Source organism: Pristis pectinata, chromosome 8 (assembly GCF_009764475.1).
Source record: "Pristis pectinata isolate sPriPec2 chromosome 8, sPriPec2.1.pri, whole genome shotgun sequence".
In the NCBI taxonomy this organism is placed as follows: Eukaryota; Metazoa; Chordata; class Chondrichthyes; order Rhinopristiformes; family Pristidae; genus Pristis; species Pristis pectinata.
Genome location: NC_067412.1, coordinates 36,021,289 through 36,044,333, shown reverse-complemented (window position 1 = coordinate 36,044,333; position 23,045 = coordinate 36,021,289). Strand labels below are relative to the sequence as shown.

The following is a 23,045-nucleotide window of genomic DNA, read 5'->3' as shown; positions in this document are numbered from 1 at the left end:
TGCAGTTGGATTCTGAAGGAGGAGAAAGGGTCCACAGTCTGGGGTGAAAACTCCTAGCCAAAGAAATGGGCAGGGAGGTGAAAGTGGAGAAAAAGAGCAAGCATGTGTCAGACTTGTGAATTCACTAAGATGGGGACATAGGAGGAAGGTTCTACTCTTCAGGTAGAGAGGAAAGCAAAGGTTATAGGGGATTCAAGGAGCAGAGATGTGGTTCTTTGGTTGCAGGCCCAATTATCCACATTGTTTTGTGATATTGTGATAATATCAGATCAGACTGAAGAAAATGGGTTGTTCAGGAGAGATGGTTTTAGGGCCTGTTCCTGAGTTGTACAGTTCTATGTAGTCACCACATTTTAGAAAGGGCATGATTGCTCTGGAGAGGGTGCAGAGGAGATTCACCAGGATATTGCCTGGGAGGGAGTGTCCCAGTTAAGAAGAGAGACTGGATGGGCAGGTTTGTTTTCCTTGAGCAGAGAAGGCTGAGAAACTCAAGTATTCAAAATTACAAGGGGCATGGTTAGGGTCGATAGAAGTAACCTTTTCCCAGTAACAGAGGTATCTATAACCAGAGGGCGTAGATTTAAGGTAAGGAGTAAGAGATGTAGAGGGGATATGAGGAGGGGTTGTTGGAGTTTAGAATGCATTGCCTGAGTGGGTGGTGGTGACAGAGACTCTCACAGTAACAGGCATTTAAATCACTGAAGCGTAGAAAGCTGCAGACCAAGTGCTGAGATCAGTATAGATGGGGACTTGATGGTCAGCCTGGATGGGGTGGGCCAAAGAAAGGAGGGGGAGTTGTGGTATTGAATAAGGAGAATTTTGCATTGTTGGAGAGAGAGGATATTGTGGAACAATCAAGGGCAGTGTCTATCTGTTTAGAGGCAAGAAACAAGATATGGTTACATATTAGAACTACTCCAATAGATTGCCAACTAGTGGGAAGGATATGGAAGAGCAAATATGCATGGAAATTGCAGAGACATTGAAAAAGCCACGGTAGTGTGTACAGGGGCTGAAGGAGCAATAACATCTGTAGTAGCAATAACATAGGTAACAAAGGCTGGGGAGACAGGGTGGAGCTTTTGTGCTTCTAAGAACTCTCTGAATCAGTACATTTAAGATGTCTTTAGTCACATGTACATCAAAACACACAGTGAAATGCATCTTTTGCGTAGACTGTTCTGGGGGCAGCCCGCAAGTGTCGCCACTCTTCCGGCGTCAACATAACGTGCCCACAACTTCCTAACCTGTACGTCTTTAGAATGTGGGAGGAAACCGGAGCACCCAGAGGAAACCCACGCAGACATGGGGAGAACGTACAAACTCCTTACAGACAGTGGCCGGAATTGAACCTGGGTCACTGGCGCTGTAATAGCGTTAGGCTAACTGCTACACTACCGTGCCTGTCCTACAAAGAAGGCAGCATTGCCAGACCTGATCTTTGAGCCTGATTTTGCTGCCTCATAGCTCCGGCAACCGAGGTTCAATCCTGACCTCCAGTACTGTCTGTGTGGAATTTGCATGTTCTTTCTTTATCTGCATGGATTTCTTCTGGGTGCTCTGGTTTGCTCCCGCATCCCAAAACCTGCAGGTTGGGTTAATTGGCCACTGTAAACTGCCCCTAGTATGGAGGTGAGTGATAGAATCAGTAAGGACTTAAAGGGAATGTGGGCAGAATAAAATGGAGTTGGTCCAGGATTAGCCAAGCGGGTGCTTAATCGGCAGCACAGACTCAGTGGGCCAAAAGACCAGTTTTCATGCTGTATACACCATTGTGTGGACATTTGAAAAGATACCACATGATAGTTTTACCATCAATATTGAAGGCCATGGGGGGGGGGGGGGGGGGAATAAAAGGGGGGTTCTAGCAGGATGGATAGAAAATTAGCTAACTAGCAGGAGACAAGTGATGAAAGGATTTTTGTCCAAGAAGGAGACGTACCATTAAGTGGGTTTAAGCTGATTTGATAGAGGCATTGAAAATCATGAAGGGCAGGGAAAAAGTGTTCTCAATGGTTGAAAGGTCAAGAATCAGTGAAGAAAAATAGCAAAAGGACCAATAGTAACATGAGGAACAACGTTTTAAAGCAGCCAGTGTTTAAGATCTGAAATGTACTTTCATAGTAGTAGTTCAGGTAGATTCAATTGAGGTGTTCAAAGGAGGCTGGATATTTATTTGAAAAGAAAATGACCTTGCAATTACTCTTGTGTAAAGCTGGTATGAAGTTGAGGAACTGAGTAGTCTCCTTCTGTGCTGTAACCATTCTGTGACCTCTCTCCTCTTTCCTGCCCCCTCCTCTTCCCCATCCACAATAATGAAAAGTTGAGTGACAGGATGTTAGCAACTTAATGAGAGTTTAAAAAAAACTTTCCTCATTTCTCTTCGTGCTTTGCCACTCACCTAACTTATGTTTACCATTTCTGATCCTCCTGTCATCATTTACACTGCTTACATCTTGCATGATTTTGAACATTTCTATTAAATCAGATCTTTAAACTTTTCAACTCTTACAATAACAACCCACATCCGAATAACTGAAGTCCCTGATCCACGCTGCCAATCTGACTAATCTCTTCCCTTGACCGTCTTCTTAAAATGTGGCCCAGGGTCCAACCACAATTTTACAGAAGTTTACTTTCCTGGATTTTGAGCTCTAAACTTTTATTCATGAAGTTAAGAATCCTCGAATCTAAACTCAAATTGGCAAAATGTTCAGTTTAAAAAAAATTCTTGCATTTAACAGCACTTTTCATATGCCTTTCAGGTCATCCTAATTAGCTTCACAACCAGCAAAGTAATTTTTAGTGTAGTCACTGCAGTGATGCAGGAAACAGCCAATTGTTTTATATTGTGCAACCATGCAGATAGGAAACTAATTATAGTTAGAGATTTTACATGGACTACAACAGTATTTTGGACTAATGACAAAGAAATAGTATCTACACAGTTGCTGTTTGAAAAAAGTGCTGATTTCCAGCAAACATTGTAACAAGGTGCATAAATCATGGAAAGTAAAGACTGAGAAAGAGACCAATCAGCCCCAACTTGTCCATAAGGCTGAAAGATGCTACCTTCCCACTGCCAAGCCATAATCTGGTTTATCAGGTACACATGGAAATGCTGTTTAACTGTAATGATGGCTTAGACTTCCATCATTCATTAAGGCCACCAGATTTCTTTCAATCTCTGAAAAAAGATATTTCTTCACAATTCACTTGTAATCCTTCTAGCCATTACTTTATATGTACTTGCTAGTTATTATATTCCCTTTTTATGGGAAATAGAGTCTTCCTATCCACTGTCTTGTCACCTAAGAATTTCAAATTTGGACCCGATGACAAATGAAAATGTTGCAATACACTTCTAAATCAGGATTGTGTATGTTGAAGGGAAACTTGCAGCTGGAACGTTTCATATGCCTGTTGTCATTGTCCATCTAGATGGAGGTTGCACATTTGAGAGGTGCTGTGAAAATAGCCTCTATGAGTTGCTGCAGGCAGTTTCATAGATGCTACATATGGCATAGAGCCACACAGCAAGGGAACAGGTACTTTGGCCCAACTGGTTCATGCCAACCAAGATGCCCCATCCAAGCTAGTCCCATTTGCCAGCGTTTGACCCATAACCTTCTAAACCTATCCAATCCATGTACCTGTCCAACTGTCTTTTAAAAGTTGTTATTGTACCTGCCTCAACCACTTCCTCTGGCAGCTGATTCCACATAGATACCACCCTCTGTGTAAAAAATAAAAAGTTGCCCCTTAAGTTCCTCTTAAATCCTTCCCCCTCACCTTAAACGCATGCCCTCTAGTTCTTGATACCCCAACTCTGGGGGAAAAAGACTGAGTGTATTAACCTTATCTATGCCCCTCATGATTTTTGTACACTTCTATAAGATCAGCTCTCAGTCCACTACACTCTAAGGAATAAAGTCCAACCTCTCCCTATAACTCAGTCCCTCAAGTCCTGGCAGCATCCTTGTAAATCTTTTCTGCACTCTTTCCAGTTTAATAAGATCTTTCCCTTAAGCAGAGCAACCAAAACTGAACACAATACTCCCAAGTCCGACCTCACCAGCATCCTGTACAAATGCACCATGACCTCCCAACGTTTATACTCAGTGCCTTGACTTATGAAGGCCAGCGTGCTAAAAGCCTTCTTCACTACGCTGTATATCTGTGACTCCACTTTCAGTGAACTATGTACTGGTACTCCAAGGTCCCTCTGTTCTACAACACTCCCCAGGGCCCTGCCATTCACTGTGAAAAGTCCTACCTGGATTTGACATTCCAAAATGCAACACCTCACACTTATCTGAATTAAACTCAATTTGCCATTCCTTGGCCCACTTACTCAGCTGATTGATATCCCTCTGTAATTTTTGGTAACCTTCTTCATTGTAGACTATACCACCTACTTTAGTGTCGTCCACAAACTTACTAACCATGCCTTGTACATTCTTATCCAAGTCATTGATACAGATGATAAACAACAATGGGCCCAGCACTGACCCCTGAGGCACACCACTAGTCACGGGTCTCCAGTCCAAGAAACAACCTTCCACCATCACTCTCTGCTTTCTACCATCAAGCCAACTGTGTATCTACTTAGCCAGTTCTCCCTGGATTCCATGTGATCTAACTTTCCAGAGCAGCCTACCATGTGGAACCTTATCAAAGGCCTTACTGAAGTCCATATAAAACAGGTCTACTGCCCTGCCCTCAACTTTCTTGGTCACCTCAAAAAAAAAACTCAATCAAGTTCATAAGACATGATCGATGCACAAAGCCATGTTGACTACCCCTAATCAACATATACCTTATCCCTCAGAATCCTCCCTTACCTACCACAGATGTTAGACTTACTGGTCTATAGTTCCCAGGTTTTTCTTGCCACTCTTAAATAAAGGCACAACGTTTGCTACCATCCAGTCTACTGGCACCTCACCTGTGGCTAACGATGAGGCAAATATCTCAGCCTGGGCTCCCGTAATTTCTTCTCCAGCCTCCCATAGTGTTCTTGCATAAACCTGGTCAGGCCCTGGAGATTTGTCTACCTTCATACCTTTTGAGACATCCAGCACCTCCTCTACTGTAATGCAGACTATCCCCAAGACCTCCCCATTTACTTTTCCTAGTTCTGAAGTCTTCATGTCTTTCTTCATGGTAAAAACAGAGGAGAAATATTTATTAAGGACCTTGCCCATCTCCTGTGGCTCCACATAAAGGTGTCGCCTTTGGTCTTTGAGAGGCCCTATTCTCTCTAGTTACTCTATTTCCCTTAATGTACAGAAAACCTTTTTGGAATTTCCTTAATTTTTCTCTGCCAAAGTTATCTCATGCCCCCTTTTTGTCCTCCTGATTTCCTCCTTGAGTACACTTCTGTATACCTTATACTCCTCCAGGGAGTCACTTGATCCCAGCTGTCTGTACCTGACCCATGCCTCCTTTTTCCTGGCCAGGGCCTCAATATCCCTCATCATCCATGGTTTCCTACTCCTATCAGCCTTGCCTTTCACTCTAACAGGAATATGCAGATCTTGAGCTCTCACTGTCTCACCTTTAAAAGCCTCACTTACCTGTGGTCCCTTTGCCCACAAACAACCTACTCCAATCAACCTTTGCAAGCTCCTCATACCATCAAAATTCACCTTGCTCCAATTTAGAACTTGAACCTGTGGACCAGTTCTGTCCCTTTCCATAACTATTTTAAAATGGAACTATGGTCACTGGTACCAAAGTGCTCCCCCATGTCACCTCAGTAACTTTGCCGCCTCCCTAGTATGGCCCTCTATATATTGCCCAAGAAAAACTTTCCTGAATGCACCTAACAAATTCCACTCCATCCAAGCCTTTAACAGTATAGCAGTCCCAGTCTATGTTAGGAAAATTAAAATCCCCTACTGTGACAACCCTATTATTCTTACAACTCTGCACAATATCCCTGCATATTTGTTCTTCTAATTCCCATTGACTGCTTGGGGGCCTATACTACAATCCCAACAATGTGATCATCCCCTTCTTATTTCTCAGCTCCACCCATAGTGCCTCACTGGATGATCCTTCAGTAATTTCATCTCTGACCACCGCTGTGACATTCCCCTTAATCAAAAATGCAACTCCCTTCCTCCGCCTCTACCCCGCCCAAAGCACCTGTACCCTGGAACATTAAGCTTCCAGTCCTGTCCCTCCCTTAGCTATGTTTTCATAATGGCTATAATATCGCAGTCCCACATAACTATCCAGGCCCCAGGTTCATCTGCCTTTCTTGTCAGACCTCTTTCATTGAAATAAATACAATTTAATCCAACAGGCTTTCCTCACTCCCTGCCATTCTCCTGCCTGTTCAACTTGCTGTCATTGACTTCTGCATCACTTTCCAGCCTCTTATTTGCCTCCCTGGTGCTTGGGATCCCACCTCCTCCCCACCACCCCCCCCAATCTGGTTTAAACCCACCCCACTAGCAAATCTGCCTGCCAGGATATTGGTCTCCTTGCAGTTCAGGTGTAACCCATCCCTCTTGTACAAGTCACTTCTGCCCCAGAAGAGATCCCAATGGTCCAAAAATCTGAATCCCTGCCCCCCACACCAATTTTTCCAGCCACACATTCGTTTGCCATATCCTTCTATTCTCATCCTCACTAGCACATGGCACTGGAAGTAATCCAAAGATTACTACCCTCTAAGTCCTGCTTTTTAACTTCATCCTTAGGTCATTCCAAAGGACTTCATCCTTTTCTCTACCTTTGTCATTTGCACAACAACTTCTGGCTGCTCACCCTCCCCACGGAGAAGCTCTGTGACATCCTGGACCCTGGCACCAGGGAGGCAACACATCATTCCAGAGTGCCTTTTGCAGCCACAGAATCTCCTGTTCACCCCACTCACTATCAAGTCCCCTATCTCTAGAGTCCTTCCTGCCTTCCCTTCCCCACTGAGCCTCAGTGCCACAGGCCTTCTCCTTTCCGGGTGGTCACCCAACTACTTTCCGCCTGTACCTTGGGGTGTGACCACCTCACTAAAACTCATATCTATGAAACTCTCAGCATCTCAGATGATCCTGAGTGCATCCAGCCCCAGCTCCTTCACGTGGTTAGTCAGGAGATGCAGCTGGACACACTTCCCACAGGTGAAGTCCTCAGGGACACTGGAAATCTCCCTGATCTCCCACATCCTGCAGGAGGAGCATGCCGCTGCCCTAACTGCCATCTGAATACTCTGTAAGACTGAAAAGGAAATTCAAGGAAACTTACCTGCACCTTTGCTCACCGAAGTGTCATTAGCTAAAGCCTCTTAACTTACCACTCAAACACTGACCCACTATCACAATGGCCACTTTGATGAAGCCTAATTTCCTTTTACTGGCTGATGTGTCTCACGATTAGCCAACAAGAAGTGCTTTTCCGAAAAGATCTATTTTCCGAAAAGCTGTACGAGCCAGTCAAAAGCTTTGCAGCCATGGTGTGTTGGTACCGGAAAGTTTAGTGTTCCGGACTGGAGACCAATCATGCAGGATGCTTTGGCCTAGATGGTGTTTAGGTTCTTGAATACCGATGGAGCTGCACTCATCCATGCAAGTGGAAGGTATTCAGTCACGTTCCTGACTTGTATCTTGTAGATTGCAGAAAGGCTTCAAGGAGTCAGGAAATGATTCACCACAGTATACCCAGCCTCTGACCTGCACTCATGGCCATGATACATATGTGGCTGCTCCTGCTAAATTTCTAATTAATGATAATCTCTTTCCCAATGCCTCTCAGTATGTTACTTGTTGGGGACTTGGGTCTGGCAATGGTATTAAATGTCACGGACATATGTTGAACGCTTGTTGTCAGAGAAGACCATTTCCTGGCACTTGTATAGCATGAATGTCACTTGCCACACAATATCCTATGCATGCATAATGCCCAGGTCTTGCTGCAAGCTGGCAAGGGTTCCTTCATTTTTTAAGGAACTGTGTCATATAGAAACCTGATATCTCTCTTGCCTTCCCTGTTTCTGCTTCATATTACACTCGGCCTCTTTCATAGACATAGAACAATACAGCACAGGAACGGCCCATGATGCCAATTTAAAGTAATCCCATCTGCCTGCACATGGTTTATATCTCTCAATTCCCTGCCTGTTCATGTGCCCATCTAAATGCCTCTTAAATGTTGCTATCATATCTGCTTCTACCACCTCCCCCAGCTGCGTGTTCCAGGCACCCACTACTCTCTGTGCAGGGAAAAACAAAACTTGCCTTGTAAATCTCCTTTAAACTTTCCCCCTCTAACCTTAAACCTGTGCCCTCTAGAATTTAATATTTCCACCCTGGGAAAAAGACTTTTGACTGTCTGCCCTATCTATACCTCTCATAATTTTGTATGCTATCAGGTCGCCCCTCAGCCTCCAACACTCCAGAGAAAACAATCCAAGTTTGTCCAACCTCTCCTTATGGCACATGCTCTCTAATCCAGGCAATGTCCTGGTGAACCTCATCTGTGCCCTCACCAAGCCTCCATATCCTTCCTGTAATGCAGCAATCAGAACCGCACACAATACTCCAAATCTGGCCTAGTCAAAGTGTAGCGGTTGCTACCGCGGAATAAAACAAGACTCTACTCGGAGGATTGCCAAACAGAACTGGTTTATTTTCCCGCCTTGTGCGGGCCCTTTAAGGGAGAAAAACTCCCGCCCAAAAAACGGGCAATGACGTAAGTCCTACGTCATCAGGACTTTCCCGCGCGCGGGTTCTCCCCGTCGCTCGGAAAGACGAGGCCCGCCGCCATCTTGGGCCTCGTCGCTCCGACGCCGCGCGACCCGACTGCCGAGCCGGTTCGCCCGACTAGACGGTGAGTCGCCACACAACCCCCCCCAGAACCGGCGAGACAGTCCCCAAGGTCCGTGGGCTGTGCCAGCTGCCGCTTAGGGGGGCGGCCTCTGCGTCGTGGCGTGGCAACCTCGACAGGCTGTTGCAGATCCAAATGGGCCGGTTTGAGGCGGTCCGCCGTGAAAACCTGTTCCCTGCCTCCAATGTCCAAAATAAAAGTGGATCCGTTATTCCGTATGACTCGGAACGGTCCCTCATATGGTCGTTGCAATGGCGCCCGAGGTGTGCCCCTGCGAACGAAAACAAACTTACAGTCCCGTAGTTCCTTGGGCTGGCAGGATGGGGCTTGACCGTGCCATGAGGTGGGAATCGGGGCCAAGGCGCCGAGCTTCTCGCGCAGTCTTTGTAGAACTGCTGGGGGTTGTTCCCCTTGGTCCTGAAGGGCAGGTATGAAATCCCCGGGGACAACTAGTGGCGCCCCGTATACAAGCTCAGCTGACGAAGTGCGGAGGTCGTCTTTGGGGGCAGTGCGTATGCCGAGCAGGACCCAAGGCAGCTCGTCAACCCAGTTAGGACCCTTCAGGCGGGCCATCAAGGCCGATTTTAGATGGCGGTGAAAACGTTCCACCAACCCGTTTGATTGAGGATGGTAGGCCGTGGTGGTGTGCAGCTGCGTCCCTAGCAGGTTCGCTAATGCAGCCCAGAGACTGGAAGTGAATTGGGTGCCTCTGTCTGAAGTGATGTGGGCCGGAACGCCAAAACGTGAGACCCAAGTTGTGAGCAGCGCTCGGGCGCAGGAATCAGTTGTGATGTCAGTCAGGGGGGTTGCCTCAGGCCACCTCGTGAACCGGTCCACGATGGTAAGGAGGTACCGGGCTCCTCTTGAAACCGGCAGAGGGCCCACGAGGTCGACGTGTATGTGGTCGAACCTCCTACGGGTAGGCTCGAACTGCTGTGGTGGGACCTTGGTGTGTCGCTGGATTTTTGACGTCTGGCAGTGCAGACAAGTCCTGGCCCACTCACTGACCTGTTTGCGCAGGCCATGCCAGACAAACTTGCTGGCGACCAGTCGGACAGTAGATCTGATGGATGGGTGCGCCAACCCATGTACCGAGTCAAAAACGCGTCTCCGCCAGGCTGCAGGGACAATAGGGCGGGGCTGACCAGTCGCAACGTTGCAAAGTAGGGTCCGCTGACCTGGACCAACCAAGAAATCTCGGAGCTGCAGACCCGAGACTGCGGTTCTGTAGCTGGGCAGTTCGTCGTCGGCTTGCTGTGCGTCAGCCAGGGCCGTGTAGTCGACACCCAAGGATAGGTTGTGGATGGTTGGTCTGGAAAGTGCATCAGCAACGACATTATCCTTTCCGGAGACATGTTGGATGTCAGTTGTGAACTCGGAAATGTAGGATAAATGTCTCTGCTGACGAGCTGACCAGGGATCGGAGACTTTGGAGAAGGCAAAGGACAGAGGCTTATGATCGGTGAAAGCGGTGAAAGGCCTGCCTTCTAGAAAGTATCGGAAATGCCGGACCGCCAGATACAGCGCTAGAAGTTCCCGATCAAAAGCGCTGTACTTCAGTTCGGGCGGTCTAAGGTGTTTGCTGAAAAATGCCAAGGGTTGCCAGCGGCCTTCGAGTAGCTGTTCCAGTACCCCACCCACCGCGGTGTTGGACGCGTCTACCGTGAGGGCAGTCGGGACGTCAGTCCTAGGGTGTACCAGCATCGTGGCGTCTGCCAGGGCGTCTTTGGCCTTAACGAAAGCAGCCGCAGCCTCGTCAGTCCAGGTGATGTCCTTGCCCTTACCAGCCAGCAGCGAGAACAGAGGGCGCATGATACGGGCTGCTGCAGGGATGAAACGATGGTAAAAGTTGACCATCCCAAGGAATTCCTGTAGGCCTTTGACTGTGTCGGGGCGGGCAAAATGGCGGATAGCATCCACCTTGGCGGGTAGGGGTGTTGCCCCGTCGCTGGTGATTTTGTGGCCGAGGAAATCGATAGAGTCAAGTCCGAATTGGCACTTGGACGGGTTAATCGTGAGGCCGAAATCGCGGAGGCGGGAATACAGCTGGCGGAGGTGGGAAAGGTGTTCCTGGCGGTTACGGCTGGCGATCAGTATGTCGTCCAAGTAAATGAACACGAAGTCCAGGTCTCGGCCTACCGCGTCCATCAGCCGCTGGAAGGTCTGCGCGGCGTTCTTAAGGCCGAACGGCATCCGAAGGAATTCGAACAGGCCGAATGGGGTGATAATCGCAGTTTTGGGGACGTCATCCGGATGGACCGGGATTTGGTGGTATCCCCTAACGAGGTCCACTTTGGAAAAGATGCGGGCCCCGTGTAAGTTCGCTGCGAAGTCCTGGATGTGAGGGATGGGATAGCGGTCCGGGGTGGTGGCGTCATTCAGCCTGCGGTAGTCGCCGCAGGGCCTCCACCCTCCGGTGGCTTTGGGGACCATGTGCAGGGGGGAGGCCCAGGGGCTGTCTGACCTGCGAACAATCCCCAGCTCCTCCATGTGATGGAACTCTTCCTTTGCCAGGCGGAGCTTGTCTGGAGGTAATCGTCGTGCTCGGGCATGAAGGGGTGGCCCTGTGGTAATGATGTGGTGTCGTACCCCATGTGTGGGCCGAGAATTTGTAAACGAAGGTGCCAAAATCGATGGGAATTCGGCTAGGAGCTTGGCGAAATCGTCGCCAGAAAGGGTAATGGAGTCCAGGCGCGGGGCTGGTGGGCTGATTTCTCCCAGGGGATAGGTCCGGAGAGTGCTAGAGTGGACTAACCGCTTCCTTCGCAGGTCGACTAACAGGTTGTGGGCCCGAAGGAAATCGGCGCCTAGGAGTGGTCGGGCGACGGTGGCAAGGGTAAAGGTCCAGGTAAAACGGCTGCCGCCAAAGTGTAATTGAAGCGTACGGGTGCCGAAAGACCGTATCGTTGTACCGTTGGCGGCATTGAGTAGAGGACCTGGTGGCCTGTCACGAGTGTCGCGGCCTGTCGGGGGCAAAATACTGACCTCCGCTCCAGTATCAACGAGGAAATGCCGTCCAGATTTCTTGTCCTGAACGAAGAGGAGGCTCTGTCGGCGGCCAGCCGCCGTAGCCATCAGCGGCGGCTGGCCCTGGCGTTTCCCTGAAACTTGCAGGGTGGGCGGCATCGACGGGCCTCCGCACCCCACCTCTGATGGTAGAAGCACAGCTGGTCACCCGTGTCGTCGTCTGCGTTCCTGGGGCGTGGCTGCTCGGTTGCTGGGGCCGGGCGAGGCAGGCATTGGGCTCGCGGCCTGGTGATTTGACTGACGGACGAACCGCTCTCGCGCTTGGCCCTCCACAGGACATCTGCCCGGGCGGCCACCTCACGGGGGTTGCTGAAGTCGGCATCAGCTAACAACAAGTGGATGTCATCGGGGAGCTGTTCGAGGAAGGCCTGTTCGAACATCAGGCATGGCTTGTGTCCCTCGGCCAATGCCAGCATCTCATTCATTAGGGCGGATGGGGATCTGTCCCCCAGGCCATCCAGATGAAGCAGGCGGGCGGCGCGCTCACGACGGGAGAGGCCGAAGGTCCGGATCAAAAGATCTTTGAAAGCCGGGTACTTATCTTCCTCCGGAGGCGACTGGATGAAGTCTCCAACCTGGGCGGCTGTCTCCTGGTCCAGAGAGCTAACCACATGGTAGTACTTCGTGGAGTCGGAGGTGATCTGCCGAAGGTGGAATTGCGCTTCAGCCTGGTCAAACCAGACGCTGGGCCGAAGTGTCCAAAAGGTGGGCAGCTTGAGGGCCACTGCGTTGGCTGCTGCGCTGTCGTCCATTTCGCGGGTCCAAAAGCCGTTTGGACCATCGGGGTCACCAATGTAGCGGTTGCTACCGCGGAATAAAACAAGACTCTACTCGGAGGATTGCCAAACAGAACTGGTTTATTTTCCCGCCTTGTGCGGGCCCTTTAAGGGAGAAAAACTCCCGCCCAAAAAACGGGCAATGACGTAAGTCCTACGTCATCAGGACTTTCCCGCGCGCGGGTTCTCCCCGTCGCTCGGAAAGATGAGGCCCGCCGCCATCTTGGGCCTCGTTGCTCCGACGCCGCGCGACCCGACTGCCGAGCCAGTTCGCCCGACTAGACGGTGAGTCGCCACAAAAGTTTTATACAGCTGCACCATGACTTCCCAATTTTTATTTTTACTCAGTGCCCTGACCAATGAAGGCAAGTATTCCATACACCTTCTTTACCACCCCCTCTACTTATCTTGCCACTTTCAGTTATGGACTTGCATCCCAAGGTCCCTCTATGCATCAGTGCTCCTAAGAGTTCTGCCATTTACTGTGTACTTTCCTCTTACATTTGACCTCCCTAAGAGAAAACCTCGCACTTGTCCAGATGAAACTCCGTCTGCCTTTTCTTGCCCATATTTCTACAGGTCTATATCCTGCTGAATCCTTTGGCAACCTTCCTCAGTATCCACAACTCCACCAAATTTTGTGTCATCTGAAACTTACTGATCAGCCCACTTACATTTTCGTCCAAACCATTTCTATATATCATAAACAACAGAGGTCCCAGCAATGATCTCTGTGGAGCACTGCTGGTCACAGACTTCCAGTCAGAATAACACCCTTCCACCATAACCCTCTGTCTTCTATGGCCAAGCCAATGTTGAATCAAAACTATCAGGTCACTGTGGATCCCATGCACCTTAATCTTTTGGATCAACCGGCCATAAGGAGCCTTGTTGAATACTTTCCTAATGTCCATGCATACGACATCCATTGCCCTACTCCTATCAATCATCTTTGTAGCCTCCTCAAAAAAACTCAATCAAGTTTGTAAGACATGTCCTCCTGCACAAAGCCATGCTGATTATCCCTAATAAGACCATGTTTTTCATCATCTACAGAGTTCTGCTTTTGCTAGTTTTATCTGTCCAGTTGAAGGAAATATGTCTGGACTGTACTGAATCATTACCATTTCCAAAGCTGTTGTTCAAATACAGTCCTTTATTATAGTTTATCCATGTCAATTCAGTTCTCAACCCATTAAAACTGTCCAAATGCCAATTATTTTTACTCTATGTTTGCCCTTACCTTAGCAAATCTACACCTTGTGCTATAATTACTGTTCCTTAATTGTTATCCTGTAACATTCTCCATTCTCTGGAACAAGAACCAGCAATGCCATTGAAATCTGGAGCAAGGTGATCCTGACAAAAGCTGAACTGGGCATCAGATTGAGTACTGATTTTATAACAATGTCATTAACATCTTCCATCAATCGGCTGCTGATTGAAAGTAGGCTAATAAGTGGATATTAGTTTGACTGAATTTGTCCTTTTTTGTGTACAGGACATATCTGTGTAATTTCCACAAAGTTGGATGTTTACCTGTTGTTGCTTATTAGAAAAGCTTGACTAGAGGTGAAGCTGAATCTGGAGTGCACATCTTCAGCAATACAACTTGAAGACTGTCAAGTGCCACAGCCTTTGCTGCTTCCAGTGTTCTTGTCCACTGCTTGATATCACATGGAGTGACTGAAATTAGCTGAAGACTGACTGATGGTGGAGACCTCAGTAACAGGATGATTAAGAGAGTGTCCGTGGAGGTTATTTCTATGGAGTCCTACAAAATTTTGCACATGAGATTTGCAAAATTTGGATGAGTGTAATTGGATAAGAACTTTTGCCTTACATTGAATATACCATCCTCCCTCACCTCACCCCACATCACGTCACATCCTTTCCTTTTCCCTTGTTCTTTTCAAGCCCTCAAACTGATCTCTGTGGCAGCAAGATCCTTATTCTAACCACTCACTGAGTAACAGAATTTTCTCCTAAATTCCATGATTGGATGTTCTATTGATCTTATATCTATGGACTCTAGTTTGATCACCCTAAAAAGTGTAATCATATTCTCTAGAAACCTAATTTAGGCTTGTATAATCTTAGAGTCTAATGGTCACCCTTTGGCCTTTTCTTTCCAATAGAAAAAGGAACCACAGTCTTTCCTGATATGGATACCATTCTGTCTGGGGTTGGCAAATGATTTGGAGGCAGGAGGCAAAGCACAGTAGGGATAAAGAGTGTGTATATGGACGACAGGATGTCCTCTGAGATCTTGTATCACATCCTCAGTTTTTCACTGCACAGAATGATTTGGGTGATGGAGTAGGGATTGAGAAATCCAGATCTGCAGATAACACTAAGCTGGGTGGCACAATTAACAGTGGCTGACCCTGAACCACAGAACAAAGAACAATGTCATCCAGTGTTTATACTCCTGCGCTCCTGCAATTACCCTAAATGGAAATTGCATGAGGAGAGGGGCAGGCCCGGCTGTGCTGATTTCCGTGGTCCACTCGCCCCTCCGTCCCTGTCTGTGGTCTTGTGTGGTGCATAGCTATTTGGATAGGTTCTGCTTGTGGCATTGTCCCAGCTCAGGTCTACCCTTGTGAAAAGAATGACAAAAGTAGATGAATTATGAGGAGCTGTTGTGGGGTTGACTGTTACTGTTAGGAGCACTGAGCTCTGGTCTATGATTAAGGGTTGTCAAAAGCTCTCAACAAACTTCAAATTACACTGTGTTCTATTTCCTTAACCAACACAATTCATTTATTACAATTTTAGAAAGTGCAAATGGACAGCAGTTTTTAATTTTATTACTTCTAGGCTATGTCCAGAAACTCCTTTACACATGAGCTAATTGGATTTGCCTTGCCTAATTGTGACAGCTGGTTAATATTCACTGAACAGCCAGAAACAGCCACCCAGGGATGAATTAGCTACAAATGAAATACAAACAAACAGATGCTGTCACTTAAAAAGTCAATTCATCTCAGAAAAAACGAATACTTAAATCTTATATTCAGGTTCTCTCAACATGCACGCCTGCTGCAGCTTTTAATAAGATTAAGAAAAATAATGACTGTGCACTTTTAAAATGTGCGCAGATTCATTTAAAGTAGAATTTGAAAATGATTGCATAGAAAGACAGGGAATAGATCCTTGATGTTTTATATCCCATACTTTATTAATTTCAGAATATTATGTTTCTATGAAGAGGATTTTAATGGAATGGAAGTCTCTGTTGTACTTGGGCTTTGGCTGTGTAAGCTTTAAATTCGGAAGGTAGGAGTGCCTGCCTTTTTAAAGATCTCTTGTTGGGGATTTAAGGATCTCATGGTAATAGTTCAGGACTGAATCCGGAAAAGAAAAAGCGGCATCTTCTATGACCCCGATAATATCTTTGGGTAGGATGAGGAAAGGAATCAAGTAACAGTTTCCAATGTTTAATTGACTTGGTTACTGACATTTGCATCCATTATGGTGTAAGACAGATGATTATCAGGCACAAACCAGGATATATGCAAACAATAACCACCCAGACAAGTAATTAAACTGAGGCCTTGTGTGAGGATTCCACTGTGTACAGAAGGAAGCCTGTCATTCTTACCCAGTCTGATCTACCTTTGACTCCAGTCCCAGACAAATGTGACAGTGGGCACTCAAGTCCTGCAGTATGGTTTGAGTCACTGACTGGTTCAAGGCGAGAATGCTATGGACTGAGTTAAATTAATAATCAAGAATTGATATCCCAATGCGGATTTTGACTGTTGTATAACATGACTTGGTTTTCATTTTTAAAAGAATTGTTTAGAACTTGGAATCAGTGTGATTTCCCAATACTTCCCGGCACCCTTCTGTAGAGAATCCAATCAAAATTGTATCTCTGAGTAATGCCATTTCTAATTGCAATTACAGAACTTCATCAAAAGGAGACTCCAGAAAATTGTGCTGTGTTGTTGTTAGTCTCTTTTCATTCAGAAGCAATATAGAGCTGATTTTGTAAACCTGATATTAGATCCACAACAGGGAGGAGTATTTGTTCAGAGCTACACAGAAGATTCTGTATTCGGTCCCTGATTTAGTATTCGGACCCTGAGTTACCTGTATTAATTGGATGGCATTGCAGGGGAGTGGGGAAGGTTACACTTTACCTCATTGTCTGTGAACGCATAAGTGAACAGGCAGGCTTTCCACTCACTGTTGCTACTGAGGAATCTGTCCTAAATAGTACTTTTTGGATAAGATTTAAGTTAAATGCAAGACCTTGCATTTTATATTGCTTTTCTGTAATTCATGATGTTGAAAGGCATTGTACAGGTGCTTTTCATCATTGTTGAAATAGGAAAATAAAGCAGCAAGTTCTTTGGAATTCAGCCCTTTGCTGTCTGGTCATTCAGTAAGAACTTGGTGGATATGTTTAACTCTATCCACCTATTGTGGCTCCACATCTTGTAATAGGCCTGACTGGGATAATTCTACTGATCTCACATTCTTATTCAACAAACAAGATGCTGAAGGAACTCAGCCAGTCAGTCAGCATCTGTGGAGGGAAATAGACGGTGGACATTCTAGGTCAAGACCCTCCATCTAGTGTTTCCGTTCTTACCCAGTCTGATCTACCTTTGAATCCACAGAAGTGATTCTAGGCACTCTGGTTCTGATTTGAATCTCTGACCTAGTTTCAGGGAAGAATGTTAACAATTGAATAGCATCAACTGCCTTCTTTGGCAGATCTTTTCACACAACAGGTACCAGAAGTATTGACCCACTGAATTCCTCCAGCTGCTTGTTTTTTTTGTTTTTTTCCCAGAAGTGTGGAACTGTATTTCCAACCTCCTGTTCTGATGCAGGGTTTCAACCCGAAACATGGATGATTCCTTTCCCCCCACTGATGCTGCTCGACCTGCTGAATTCCTCCAGCAGGTTGTTTGTTCTTCCCAACTCCATCCTGAATAACCTGGAGCTGATTGTAAAGTTATGTCAAAACAAGTTTCCTTCACACTTTCCAAAATCCTTAAAACCCTACCTGTGTTTCAGGGAATGCAGACCTACTTTACATAATCTTTCCTCATTAATGTACCTTTTGGAGTCTTGTTCACATTCCAGGGAACCTCCACCTCGTGCCTTCCTTGTACAGTGCAGTGCCCAGAACCATTCACAGAACTCAATGCCATCGAATCAGGGCTTGGTAAAACTGTAAAGAATGATTTGGTGGAAGCTATTAATGCAGCCACAGTGTGTGGAAGAGGCTGAGGCTTACTTGAGGTACTTGGTTCAGTTTGAAACCGCACAAAGAGAGGAGTATTCCCTGATCAAGAATTGAATCGAAGCAATATCAGAGAAACGAAAAGTCCTAATCACTCGCCTTTCTGGTTACGTGGGAAGTTCCAAGGCCATTGCATGCACATGAAGATCCTAAAAATAGCAATAAAATAGATGACCAGATAATCAATTTTGGGGCATTTAATTGAGGGATAAATATATAAATATGAACCAATACACTGTGGTTGTCCACGCTTTTCCGAAGTGATGTGGGAAGTTTTTTGCATCTGCCAGAGAGGACTTGCATAACCCTGTTTTAATGTCTCAATGGAAGTAGGGCATCTCCAGAAGTGTAACACTCCAATAGTGCAGCACTACAATGTGCACTCTAGTTTCTGGAGTGAAGATTGAACTCTCAGCCTCCAGAATGGAGTGAGTGCTACTCCTCAGCTTTGCTGTTCTGTACTGGAGGCTAGCCAGCCGACATTCACTGACAGACCTCTCACATAAAGAACAGACAAGATTTCACTGGCAGAGAACGTGCATCCTGGAGGGCATCACATCTGGAACCAAAACCTGACATTACACAGCACTGTTAAGTTTGGTAGGACTTTTATAAAAGTGACTGAGACTGTCACTTGTATAACAGGCCATATTTCCTCAGTGTTACAGTGAAGGCACTTACTCGCACACTGTAACAGAGCTTTACTTGAATCTGATATTTCTAGTAACTGAGATAGGTATATTTGATGCTGAAGTTTGAGACCAAGGTGAGAAATTGGGATTCCTTGCCTATCCTGCCCCCACAGCAGTTATGTTGTAGAAGAAAATACTGTGACCTTTGTATGGCTGCATCTGGCACAAATATTTTAGGAAGTGGAAAGTAATCTCTCCTATTAGCCCAGAGTCCAGATACAGTGCCCTGTGTGGTGTGAGGTAAGAATTCAGACCAGGAAGGGTTCGGCTTCACTTCTGGCTGTACAATGTTATCTTGATTTTAAACATTTCCTGCAGAATCTTGGGCAGGTAGAGGAAAAATTAGCTCTATTTATTCCTTCTCATTTCTAAACTGCATGTATACGAACACCTGAGAGGAATAAGTCCATTTGAGGTTTCCGTCAGTTAAAGGCCACTTGAACAAGTTATCTGATGGTGGCAGGCACCTGTAGCACCCCGCCTCCCCCACCTCCCCCCCCCCCCCCCCCCCCACCCTGTTGTCTCTCAGCACTTTCCTGGTAGGTTGAGTAAACAGTAAGGACTTTCATGGGGAAGCCACTGTAATTCACCAGGCAGCAAACTATTTAGTTTTTCAGTCACGACTTTGACTGTAGGAAATGGAAACATCAGGGATTCAGACAGAAAGGAAAAGTCCCAAATTCTGACCAACACACAATGTTGCCCAGTTAAGTTGTGTATTTCTTTAAACAACACCTCTCCCTGTACTCCACATCCTGAATGTTTAATTTTAAGCAAGTGCTGTTTGATTAAACGATTGCAATCTTGAGCATGTTGCAAGTTGCAGAATAAATGAAGCACTCAAATCAAGAGAAGGTCAAACTTATTAGAATACACCAGGAACATACGGAGAAGAACATCTGCTTATCCTGCATTGCAATTGGAAGTGTCAGGCAAGGTAGGCACACAAATGTAGACATTAACAGTCCACTCACGAAAAGGAATAGGTACAACAAATTCTCAGCTCACTTGACAAGCCAGTTTTGTATTATTTATTTGGTGACTTTTTGTGCTAATTAGGGTCTGGTTGCATGCTAGTTCTTCAGCAGCACTCTGTCAGCCTGAAACACATTCTGGTTCAGTTTAACGTGAGCCTGGTACTAACTATCTCTCTTGTTCAGCTGTTCCAACCCCATGACTTAACCCCATCCTCCTAAAGCAGCTCCATGACAGCCCCTCGTGCAGATGTAAGCCTGAGCTGCTGCCGGCTGTGTTCTATGGATTCAAATTCACTTGGTTTTGAGTTGAAACAGACACGAACTTTAACACGGCCCTTGTCAAATCAGAAGGCAGCCTGCCAACACTGGTGCAGTATCTCCGTATGAGGGACTGTGTAGAAAGAGACCTGTTCCCAAGGCACACATTATTACCCCTGTAATCATTCCATTAACTTTTCAGAAGCCAGTTTTATGTTGTAGTTAGGTAATATGTTGCTTAATGGTGGAAATTTGCTGAATTGCTTCATAATCCTAATTGCCGTAAAGGGAACTGTTTCCACGGTTATGGGTGTGTCGGTGTTTTCATGGCTTGTGGGCAATGAAAGAGTTAGGAGCACAATCCCACATACTGTATTGTGAATTGGGAGTGCCCTCTATCTATCACTCTTGTCCTGGAAGCTTCTATTTGGGAAGTAGGAATTTCAAATGATATAAAGTGCACTTTCTTTAATACGCAGGGAGGACTAAGGTGAGGAATGGCTTAATTGTATGACTTTAATATAATGCTTTCAGATGCACCTTGTGTCTTATTTCCAAGTGGCTCAGAAAAATCATAAAACTGCTCTTTCAATAGTGTGTACTGTAATATTACCGGTAAAATGTATTCTCCAGATAACACATGTTCTCTGCAACATCTCTGTGACAATCCATTATTAATACTCATTCACTAACATTGCATGATGGGCCCTTATTGTAACATATTCTGTATGATACATCCTCTTTGTGACAACCTCATTTTAGCATTGTATTATGGACCTTCACTTTGATGCTCTCTGATTTAGTGAGTGAGCAGATATCAAACTTGCCCTCACTTTAACATAAACTCAGACTGGTTGCCATTGTATTTTGAAATGTTAATTAGTAAACAAGTGTGAAATGTGTGGCAGAATCAAACTACCACATAATTGAGATGAAATGGTTTCAACACAGTGGATGATTGGCCAAATTTTCCTCCTCTTTTGAAAGTAAAACTCCCCACTGCCAGCATCCCTCGATGCTTTGCGAAGTCCCTTTCTTTACCTATATATGAATTGGTTTGTCAGTCACATTGCACTACTTTACAGCCAGCTATAGATTTTAACTGTACCTTAGTGAGCAGAACTCTCAGCTCATAGTCAGAAGATTGTTGTTTAAAGCCCCATTTGAGACTTGAGCAGTTAATCTAAGTCTACGCTTCTGTGTTATTACTGTGGGAGTGCTGCATTGTTGGTGATGCTGTCTTTCAAATGAGATCTCCGAGGTCCTGTCTGATCTTTCATGTGGTGGTGAGGGAATGGAGCTGGCGTTCCTGGTATGTTTGTCACTTGTAGATTGATGGATTTACCAACTGAATAGACCACAATTTCTGTTAGTTTAGCTTGTCAGGACTTGTAGTTACCTCTTATTTTTATATTTGTGTCAGATTGTGAGGATTACGTATGAACAAATGATAAAATGGAAATTCTGCTGTGAGTCATCTGGTATGTCGCAATGCAGGAGGTGGTTCAAGCACATGCCCTTCTTGCAGGCTGATATATAATGTAATCAACTTAGTCTCAAATGCCCATCAATTGAATTGGTGCAGATTGGTATGTCAGCAATATTATTGCTGTCACCAGTGGGTCATAGCTCGTAGGTCAATCTCTATCCATTAGAGACAAATCGACGTGCCACAACTCCCAAATCTCAGTGCAGCTGTCAAGCTCAGCACATTGGTGCAGAGAGAGGGAGGGGGGTGGTGATGAGAAACTGGCTGTAATCCTGGAGAAGGGAGAAAGAAAGCAATAGGTGGAAAGAAATGTTGCTTTGTACACCAAACCATGTTTCCTCTGCAAGAGGACAAGTTAGCAAGTCCATCAAAGAAATTACACATTTAACATGTTAGTTGGAAGTAACATTAAATATTATGTGGATGGGTGTCCCTTATGAATATCAACAATTAATCCTTGTCCAGTAATAAGAAATGAAAACCTGAAACCATAACAGAGTAATACATCAATAATCCCTGCAATGGATGAACAGATACTCTACTGAGAACTCCTCTAAGATAAGATGAGATATCTTTATTAGTCACACGTACATTGAAACACACACATGAAATGCATCTTTTCTGGGGGCAGCCCGCAAATTTCACCACGCTTCCAGTGCCGACATAGCATGCCCACAACTTCCTAACCCGTACGTCTTTGGAATGTGGGAGGAAACCAGAGCACCCGGAGGAAACCCACGCAGACACGGGGAGAACGTACAAACTCCTAACAGACAGCAGCCGGAATTGAACCTGGGTCACTGGCGTTGTAAAGCGTTACGCTAACCGCTACGCTACCGTGCCTAAAGAATGATAGTGTGATTGAGTCTTGTTGTGTGGCTTTGGTGAAAGTATCTTCTGGAGAGGAGGAAAGAAAGCAAAAATATTCAATTTGAGAGAGGAGCAAGGACATTGATGTAATCTCTGTGAAGTTCCTGTCGCGCACATTTTCTTGTCTGAACATGCTGCATTCTCCCAAATCAGACTGCATCTTACCTTGAACACTGGCAGAGTACCAAAATAGATCTGATTAAGGTCACAAATGATATACTACGTAATTGTGGCAAAGGTAATTTATCCCTCCATATCCTTCACAACTTATTTCAGTGTTCATTGCACTTATCAGATTCTGTTGTCAAAAACTCAGCAATAGTGCCTTCTGTTCCTGTACCTTTCCATCTAGTGTTCCCCATTGTTGGCCCCTGCCTGTTTCTTATTTAAATACAGCACTTTGAGCTGTTTTTTGTGGGCTACGGCACCAGTTTCCAAATATGCCGTGATGAGGGCTGTTCCAGCATTCCAGATGCAGCTGTTTACTTGGTGGATGTTGGTTCACTCTGCCTTTTGCGACCTCTGAGAACTGTTGGAAACTAAACCAGACTGTTTGCAGCCTTAATGTCCACATTTTGACAGAGTTGATTTTTAGATCTTATATCTGTGTTATTGCTAATTCCACCTATTTCCACCTCTTAAACATTGCCCAGCTAGAACTCTACCACTAAATTCCTCCAATGCCTTGACTCAGCATTTGAAGCATACTCCTGGCTGACATTCCCTCTTCAACTCTCTGTAACTCAAAGTCAATCTGCTGCCATGTTATAACTTCACTCACATCCATTCACACACCTCTCCTCTGCTTGCCACTCTACATTGACAATTGGCTAAGCAATGCTGCAATTTAAAAATTCTCAT

At 45.7% G+C, this 23,045-nt stretch overlaps 1 protein-coding gene across 3 annotated transcripts in view; it reads left to right on the top strand.

Moving 5' to 3' along the window:
- The window catches only part of kdm8 (lysine (K)-specific demethylase 8), a 56,306-nt gene that overhangs the window by 5,730 nt on the left and 27,531 nt on the right, over window positions 1–23,045 (top strand). Inside the window, exon 1 of one of the 3 annotated variants that reach the window (XM_052020796.1) lies at window positions 21,064–21,137. The exons of the other annotated variants lie outside the window; for them this stretch is intronic. The gene's annotated coding sequence lies outside the window, so the exon portion shown is untranslated. Of the gene's footprint in view, window positions 1–21,063; window positions 21,138–23,045 lie in introns of those variants that run through there. 3 annotated transcript variants of the gene reach the window in all.